Source organism: Sardina pilchardus, chromosome 10 (genome assembly GCF_963854185.1).
Source record: "Sardina pilchardus chromosome 10, fSarPil1.1, whole genome shotgun sequence".
Classification (NCBI taxonomy): Eukaryota; Metazoa; Chordata; class Actinopteri; order Clupeiformes; family Clupeidae; genus Sardina; species Sardina pilchardus.
In genome coordinates, this window is record NC_085003.1 from 27,786,138 (window position 1) to 27,795,914 (window position 9,777).

Consider the following 9,777-nt stretch of genomic DNA (forward strand, 5'->3'; position numbering starts at 1 on the left):
CGTTTCCATTTTCCTTGGTCATTGCAAGCAGAATTTTTTTTTGTCTAAAAAAAATGAAAGCATAATGTTATTAGGTGGTTAGCATTATTTCAAATAAATTATTCTGTTCCAGAACATGAAAAAATATATAGAGTTCCTGGTTTCATCTATGTTTCGACCTATTATATAAATTCTGTTTTATTTTATTTTTTTATTTAATTATCATTCCATGAACCGGTCCAAAGCATTCAGCGGAAGGCACTAGATCAAACTCTCAGAGACAGAAGGCAGGAAGACTGACTGACCTCAGGGTCACTCTGGGCAAACCATGGCTCTTAGAAGCCAACAGATGCCCATTCCAACTCTAGCGAAAACAGAACAGACTTCTGTCGGCTGACATCTGACCTAAACGAGTCTACTTTCCTCTGCCTTTCTTTTTTTACACACCATCAGGATGTTTTGATCGTGACTAGGGAGTGACAGACGTCATATCCCACACTGGCCTTGTCACCCCGGAGGTAACGTAGCTGTGTGGAGACGGCATCTGTGGTCTGGGAGACGACGTGCGCTTCGGCGTGGCTAACCGTTCTCACGGACCACTGTGGCAGGTCAGTCCGCTCCGACATGAGCCTCAGGTGCTGTAGCCACACAGGCATGAGCAAGGCTCTGACCATCGCTCAGGTGTTTCATTGGTACGAGATACCGACAGATTACAAAAAAAGAAAATATCTGCCATATAATCATGCCATGTAAGATTACCGTCTGTAATTACATGGTTAGATAGAGCAAAATGTGCCAATTATAAACGTGTAACAGCATGCTTACACTTTGCACTTGCTTAGTCATTGCTACATATTAGTAAAGATGTCACTCATAAGAAACGGTCGCAGAGATGAAAGCAAGCACAACCACATAATTCGCCCGCATACAGTATGAATATGATATGACAGAGGAGTTGAGCTGTAAGGCCATATTTGAATGAAAACAGGACATCATATAACATGACACACATCGCCAACAACTCAAAAGCACCTGTGTTGTTATGTAAAGTAACTTGGCTACGCCAAGGACAGCGATGACAAAAGGAGAACGCGCTACGTCGGAGAGGTGAGAGATTACGCAACCAGGTCCTGTCCGTCTCCACGTCAACACCGATGACGATCTCCGCACGTCCACGCCTATAATGCGCAGACTTGAGCTGATGCTTTATTCATGCGTCTGTTAAGTGAACATAGAAAATGGCACCGACGCATCAGCACGTCGGCGTCTATAAAGACATGCTATCATGCCAATGCATCTAGACGCCTGGTTAATACCAAGCGCCACGCGGAAAGAGAAAGGAATAGAAAAAAAAGAAGATAAGAAAAGAACTGGAAAATAGAAGTCAATCTCTCTCTCTCTCTCTCTCTCCACATTATTAATGGTAATGCACATTTGATAACAATCTAGTCATTCCATCTTTTACACCGCCATCTCTATTTGGAGCAGCGAGTTGCTCCACTGTGTGCCAGGACCCCTGGAGGATTGTGGGGGAAGTCCTCAAGTCCCCAAACACCGAGAGGGGAGTGGGGGGCATATCTTCTGGGATGTTTTCTGGGGGTGGGGGGGGGAGCAGACGGACAGCCAGATGGGGAGGGGCAGCAGCTTTGGAGTAGAGGGGGGGGGGGGGGGGGGGGTTGTTTGGGGGGGTTGTTGGGGGGTTGCTGAGGGGGGCTGTGGGGAGAGTTGAAAGCCTTCATCTGCGTGCTCAGCTTACTCCACTCATCCATTCCAGGATCCATTTGCATGTCTGACACTTATGGGTGCACGTTTGGCGCCTTTGGAATAATTTATGGGACTTATACGGCTCATTTGCGGATTGATAGGTGCCGTTCCTAACTGGATGTAATGAGCGACTCGTCAGTGGGCCGTGGTTGCCGCGGAAATGCCGACGCCGCGACGCCAGAGTCACTCTGTCCTTAGTCTTCATTAAAAACTCATCTGTCTTTGAGAGAGAAGTCAAACTCTGCACTTTCCAAAGTAGGCAAAGAAACATACTGTACAGACACAGACACAGATACACACCACACCACACACACACACACACACACACACACACACACACACAGTGAGACACAGATACATACACACACGCACACTAAATCTTAGGTGCAAGTTTGCTGTCAGACAACAACAAAACACTTAAAGCACAGTGTGCTTCCAGAGACTGTCTTCCGTGTTTGTAGATGTTTCAGGTGAGGTGAGATCCCTCTCCAATTAACAAACCCCAGCGCTGTAGCGAAGGAGCAAGCGGTTTTGGGCCAACAGCCCAAGCTGAGCCGAGCTTCCCGCTGCTTTGCTGCGAGCTACGCTTGTCTCCCTGGGCTCTTGTGTGCAGTGCAGTGCAGTGCCGCGCACGGCAGGCACGCTATGCTATGAGATCAGCGATATCCTCACACACAGACACACACACACACACACACACACACTTCCCCTCAGGGAGCATACCCAAACAAAAGGCTGCAACAGGCTGCTGGAGAGAGGCAGCACGAGCGGCTCAGATGACCCCGTGTTGGGGCTCCGCCGGACCCCTCGGGCGTCATCACCTCTTCAGCCAATCGTGCTTGAGACAGCGAAAGCGAGAGCGAAAGTGGGTGCGAACGCGAAAGAGAAAGCGAAAGTGAGAGGGGCAGCCCTTGTAGGTTCATGCAGAACATCCCTTGATCTCTATGGCAGAAACGACACTTCGTTTTTATCATTTAGCTGTCATGCAATTGTACCGTATGTATTTTGATTAATTCTTTCTCTTGTGCATATGAGTTAATAATTTCACATATTATTTTATTTATGTAAAGCAAGGGCGGGCTGCTTCGTTGGATACTTCATATTGAAGAGTTGTATTGAAAAGTTGTATTCTTTGACAGCAATGCGCTGAATTAAACAACTAGTTTTGAAGTGACACTCAAACCACTTTCAGTTCACAATTCACTGTCCTTTTTTCAATTAGTTGCCATATCCATTTGTTGTTGTCTTTAAACCTGACATTTTGAGGACAGTGAAAAAGAGTAACGCTTATACGGTCCAATTTTAATTGTTGACAACACCCTCTGTTGGGATGAGGTTTATAGCAGTAGGCTACATTTAGACTTGCTACTTGCATAGAGAACAGTGGCACAGCATTTATTTTCTATCCTAAGGTGCTGCAGGCCGGATTAAAGTAGTTTGCGGGCTGGGATCCGAATGTGGGCCGTACGTTGTCCGTGCTTGTGATATAAAGCACACCGCATTGCCTCTGTGTATGAAATGCACCATGATAATAAACTTGCCTTGCCTTGGCTCTATCCTGAGAGTGCATCAGGGGGACTGTGCACAGACGGTGGGTGAGGTTGGGGTTAAGCCAGAGAGCCTTGGCAGACCCAGGTTTCTGGGTGGTTTTATGAAGACAGGTGCCAACTGCAGTCAGCTGCGGGCCGGGGGTGGGAGGAGTGAGAATCTCACCCACTCCGCACTTTGCACTGTGGTGTTACGCGGAGAGAGCACTATACCACGCCATGATGCCACCACCACTGCTTTCATCCTCCATCAAAACCCCTTAAAGCTACAGTACAGTGCAGCACAAATCCTGCTTGTGTTGAATTGAGATGTAAATCAAGCAGCTGAAAACAAACATATAACAAACATTATATCAATATAGCACCACAAAGCCCTCAATCATCCACTTACACAACGCAAGAACACATAAGAAACACAAACATGCCTTTAAAGACTCTGTACTGCTCTTCCTCAAGCACTATGCACAAGAACAGCAATTTACTGTCTGGTCTCTGTGGTTAAGAGGATGACTTACAGTAGAAGGGAGGGATTGGACGTCTTGGAATTCCATTAAACTTGATGTATTTATGAAGCAGATGCCATTCTGCCCGTTTGCTGGAATGTTCAGATTCCGGAAAGCAAATGCAATGTCATCTTTCTTTTTTTTTTAGTTTATTTTTTTGGGCTTTTTTTATTCCGGTGGGATCCGGAAAGGACCACGGGGCGGGAATCGAACCCGGGTCGCCGGCGTGCGGTGCAGGTGTCCCAGCCTTTCTTGCACATTCTTTTTTGACGTATTCACTTCTAGGAGTGGCTCAGACTAAAAGCCTTTTTATACAACTCACAATATTCTAAAAAAAAGAAGAGATGGCCAGATACAATAGTCACCTAAACAGAGGCAGTAGAATGCCATTCCAGTGAGATGCTTCAGTTAGCCTGCCAACATTATGTAACTAAAGACACGTCACATTTAGCTTGATAAAAATCTAAAGACAAGTCACATTTAGTTTGATAAACATGTTAAGCGTGTTATCTTAAGCTCATCATAAGCCAGACACATGGCTATTGTAAGAATAGCATCAGGCAACCGTTAAAGGAGAATTCTGGCTTTTTTCACACAAATCTCTCGAGGTCACAGAGTTCTGTCAGTAAGAAAAAAAAACCCTACAACAATCGGTTGTACCCAGCTCTAGTTGCTGCATGCCAATAGCCAGGCAACTACAGTGCTACAATCTGGGGGCACGTTCATGAGCCCCCATGTTCATGCCCCCAGAGTGTAGAGTGAGTGTCTGTGAAAAATAGCCAGAATTCTCCTTTAACTAGCAGGCTATGTGGTTTAGTTGCTACCATTTCGGAGAGACTACACTTGAGCATCTATACCTTTGCTTATTAAGATAGCTAGCTAGCAACTTGCAGACATCCAAATCAATTGTCTCCAAATTATGTAACTCATAACTGTCACAACTGACAGTCTTGAGCTCAAAGTGATCACAACCACTTATAGTCGATAGGCGCACTGCCATAACAGTGCAATAATGTTGCAACAGATTCCCTGAGAAAAAAAGGCCTTCTGTAGTGACAAAAAAACCTCTTTCTTGAGTCAGAGCTCACAAATTATATTGACAAGATTGTCCAGACGCTACAGGCTAGACTATAATTACTGTGAGCAAGGTAGGCTCCTGTGCTCAGTAATCACTATGCACCATTTTGGGATCAGTCATATCAGTGATACAGATAGTGACTGGTCATTTGGAAACAACAAGCAAACAAAACAAAATGAATACTTTCTCGTAATTGTATGTGTACATAAATATAAACGTAAATGTAAATAAATAGTGTTCTCTCCCTCAACCCACCTCCCTGTACAAACAAGACATCCTACAGTAAGTCTGAATGTGACTGACAGGCAAAGCAGCAGACCATTGTCCCTCCATCATTTGGTTTCCCTAATAAGTCCAATTACAGTGTTTTCAATTATATTTATATAGCACCACTTATTGAACAATTTAAATGGTCAAAACTAGCTCAATCACACCTACACTACATTGCCAAAAGTATTTGGTCACCTTGTGGAAAGCCTTCACAGAGGAGTTGAAGCTGTTATAGCTAAAGGTGGACCGACATCATATTAAAACCTATGGATAAAGAATGGGATGTCACTTCAGTTCATATGTGAGTAAAGGCATGTGACCCAATACTTTTGGATATACAGTACATGTAAATGCACAGACGTTCGCTCACGCACATGCAACTGCACACACACACACACACACACACACACACACACACACACACACACACACACACACACACACACACACACACACCGGAGCCACCGAGTGAGCAACCTGTCAGACATCCCATCAGTAAAGGTTTCACATTATAGATTCAGCAATTAATTGTATTTGGGTCATTAGCATAGCGCAGCGGAGACTCGAGGAACTGCCTAATTAGACAAATGTCACCAATTCCTCCTGGCTCCTGCTCAAAAAACCATCACATGACCCCCGCTGAACAGAGTGTAGAACTCAGCTGATCAAAAAGCGCCGTTCTCTTTTAAAATGCACCTTGATATTCTTGCACGCTATTTTCTTTCTTTTTCAATCGTCTCTAATGAGTTATTTTGCAGACATCACAAGAATGAATTTGTGCACTGCTCCATGGCACGATGATCTTCACTGGTGGGTACACTTTAGCTGAATTTTTATTGCCTTCAGAAGTCTACATTTTGAGGTTGTTTTTTTCCCTTGACCTCACACCTCAAATAGTATGAAACAGAATATCACAGTGGAAGTTATGAGCTGAGCAATGGAAAGCCAAGCACGTCTTTAGGCTACGAAAAGCATTTCTTTCTTTTTTTTAGGACATCAGTGAAGGCCAGCTACAGTTTCAGGCACACAGTACGCAATTAGACCAGTCCTAATATCAGACAGTTGCTTCCAATTTTACTGCGTTTGGTTTTCTTCAAATAACTTCATTTCAAATGTCAAACAGACAGAGTAGACAAGAATGCCCTATAGTGGGTACAACTCAACACCCCAATAGTGTGAGCCTTATAAATTACAAACTTACCAGGCTGATACAATGGAAAAGGAAAAAAAAAACACTTCCTCAACCGGAATGTTTTCTTTCCTGACCAGCGGCCAGTCTAGGCTAGCAGACAGCTCACAGCTGAGGGTACATTCATGCCCCACAGGGGTTTGGAGGTCTGGCCGTGGCAGCAGGAGCCTTGGCGCTGCACGCATACACCCCAATAATCATCTGGGGCTGAAATAACACTAATACCTCACATTGTGCCAGCCTCCGGCACACCCACCACTCCAGGACGCCCAGCACACGGATGGGCACAGCTCGCCCCATCAGGGGCCCTGAGGAGAAGGCAACCTTGTGTCAAAATGTGACACAAATCTCTCTCTCTCCTCTCTCTGTACGTGCCGTGCACATTAGAAGGGTGCTATTCTTCAGAGTGGAGTCTGTAGTATAGAGTGCCTTGGTGCTACTTCCTCTCTCTCCCTCTCTTTCTCTCTCCATCTCTCTATCTCTCTTTCTCTCTCTGTCTCCACTGCTGCTCTCCCTCTCCCTCTCTCTCTATCTCTCTCTTTCTGTCTCCACTGCTGCTCTCCCTCTCTCTCTCCTCTCTCTCTCTCTCTCTCTCTCTCTCTCTCTCTCTCTCTCTCTCTCTCTCTCTCTCTCTCTCTCTCTCTCTCTCTCTCTCTCTCTCTCTCTCTCTCTCTCTCTCTCTCTGTCTCCACTGCTGCTCTCCCTATTTTGTCATTCCACTTGTGTGATGAGGAGATGACCTTGACCCCCTCAAGGAAGCTCCAGAGCGATTGTGAAACTATATCTATTTCTGCTGTACGCCGTGTGCTCCCCATTCAGAATAAATATATATCTGAGCAGATAATGGCAAAATGGCACATTCTGTGCGCATTCAGTCTTTGTGTGTGTGTGTGTGTGTGTGTGTGTACAGTATGTGTGTGTGTGTGTATGTGTGTGTGTGTGTGTGTGTGTGTGTGTGTGTGTGTGTGTGTGTGTGTGTGTGTGTGTGTGTACAGTATGTGTGTGTGTGTGTGTGTGTGTGTGTGTGTGCGCTTGTCTGTGTGTAGGTGTGTGTGTGTGTGTGTGTGTGTGTGTGTGTGTGTGTGTGTGTGTGTGTGTGTGTGCGTGCTTGTCTGTGTGTGTGTGTGTGTGTGTGTGTGTGTATGTGTGCTTGTCTGTGTGTAGGTGTGTGTGTGTGCGTGTGCGTGTGAGTGCGTGTGTGTGTGTGTGCCTACACGTGAGTGCATGCGTGGGTGTATGTGTGTGTGTGCAGTGTGCACGCATAAGGAACAGACTGCCTGCATGACTACATCTCCGTAGCTTCCTCAGCGCTCCCGTGTGAAGAGGGCAGGGCATTAGTCATTCCGCCCCTGCAATGAGGTGCTGACCTTGACCCAGGAGGCCCCCGAATGATTATACAGCTGTACCTCTGTCCACCACACGCCAGGCTCACCAGGCCCCATCCACATGCTGAATACAGAGACACCCTCCGAAAGAAAATGGCATACAGACATGCACAAGATTCTGCTGCCAAAATTTGAGTTTTGTAGTCTGCACAAGTTTGAATTTTTTTTTACGATTTTTTGATGTATTCTGAGTGTGTGTTTGTTTCCCCTAATGGCTCTCATCGGGCCGATACCAAGTGATAAATCGTATTGGAGGTGAAAACAGCTTGAGTTGGCAAAAGAGTAAGCGAAGGTACAGAGAGTGGTTGCAGGTTTCTCCGGCTCCTCCTACAGAAGGTTATGTAAGGAGGAGAAAAGCAAGAGTACACGATGCATTATAGAATATATTTTAATATAATATATAATATATTATCTAAATATTCTTTTAACCTGTGTATTGCCATCATCAGAGGAAAATGTACAGTGTGTGTCTGAAGGTCTGCTTTCAGACAATCAATAACTACTTTGTTCGTCTATCTGCTATTCTTTTTTTCAGCAGTCAGACCCTTGCTTGAATTGCTGCACCTACAGTACAGTGTCTGAAACGTTAAGCCCTACTGATGTCACCGTTGCTATTCTGAGGAGATAAACAATGTTTGGAAATGCATTGTGATACTTCAAGCCGTAAGGGCTTACGCAACAAACTGTAACAGCGTATGAACACAGTAATTTATATTTTTGAATAGCTATATAGACTTTTGGGGCAATATGAATATTTCATAATCTTTTTTATGAATGTATCTCTAAAGCCTTGTGGATACTGATTTTATGTAAAGTGTTACCGGGGAGAGCTGATTTGCGAGACTTTCCTCTGATGAAGCCTGCGATAGTAGCAGAGGGAACGAGAGGCAAACAGATCAAGCACTTCACATTCACTCCATGTCCGCAGGAGACTTAAGGAAGGGTACGTGCTATCGGTCACTTTCCAGGATTCTAGGCTAGCACCCTGCCTGTGTGTAGGGACTTAAGGAAGGGTACGTGCTATCGGTCACTTTACCGGATTCTAGGCTAGCACGCTGCTTGTGTGTGGAGACTTAAGGGAGGGGACGTGCATTCGGTCACTTTCCAGGATTCTAGGCTAGCACCCTGCCTGTGTGTGGAGACTTAAGGGAGGGGACGTGCTATCGGTCAATTTCCAGGATTCCAGCACACGGCTTGTTTGTGGGGATGCTGGTGGGGACTTCTAGTTTCTGCGCGACTCTTTACTGGTCTTTCCTGAATACTGATGAGAGAGCTTACAAGAGGCTTCCAGACACACACACACACACTGCACCTCACAGAGAGAGAGAGAGACAGCGAGAGAAAGAGAGAGAGAGAGAGAGAGAGAGAGAGAGAGAAAGAGAGAGAAAGAGAGAGAAAGAGAGAGAGGGTGAGCGCTAGCCTCATGGGTATTGAGCGTATATCATTAGACAAGCAGGTACATGACATCTCTCCTAATGCACACGCTAGGCAGCATGCCTCTGTGGGGATCGGGCGGGCCGCACCACGCCATCATGCCGTCGTGGCCCAATCACCAACAACAGCGCTCATCAGATCACGGCACGGCCATTAAGGACCATCTCTTCACACTCCACCGCACACACTGCGCCGAGCCGAGCCGGTGCCGGTACCACGCCGCGCCACACCGTGCCAGACTTCCGCGCGGGCCATTGAGGCCGCGTCCTTCTGCTGATTCTCCCTCGGCTTGTGAAAAGCGCAAATCACATCGCTCCGAATCGGTGTCGCTGGCGACGAGACTGGCACTTTCCCCCCGCTGATGGCTCCTCTCGTTTGCCCATAATGGATGTAAAGTATCTTTCAGCCGAGAAAGCAACCAACACAGGCCCTTTATGGGACACTGTGCACAATAATGGTTGCAAGCCATTTTTTTTTTTGTCCCAAAGCTTTACTGCGCAATTAGTAAAATAACAGTGTGATTTGTTACAGAGCATTGTTCCACGAGACCAGTCCTTTAAGTTCTTAGTCATTTCTGTCTCAGACCTCTGGTTCTTTAGAGTGAATATACACAGAAAGTGTTTTGGTG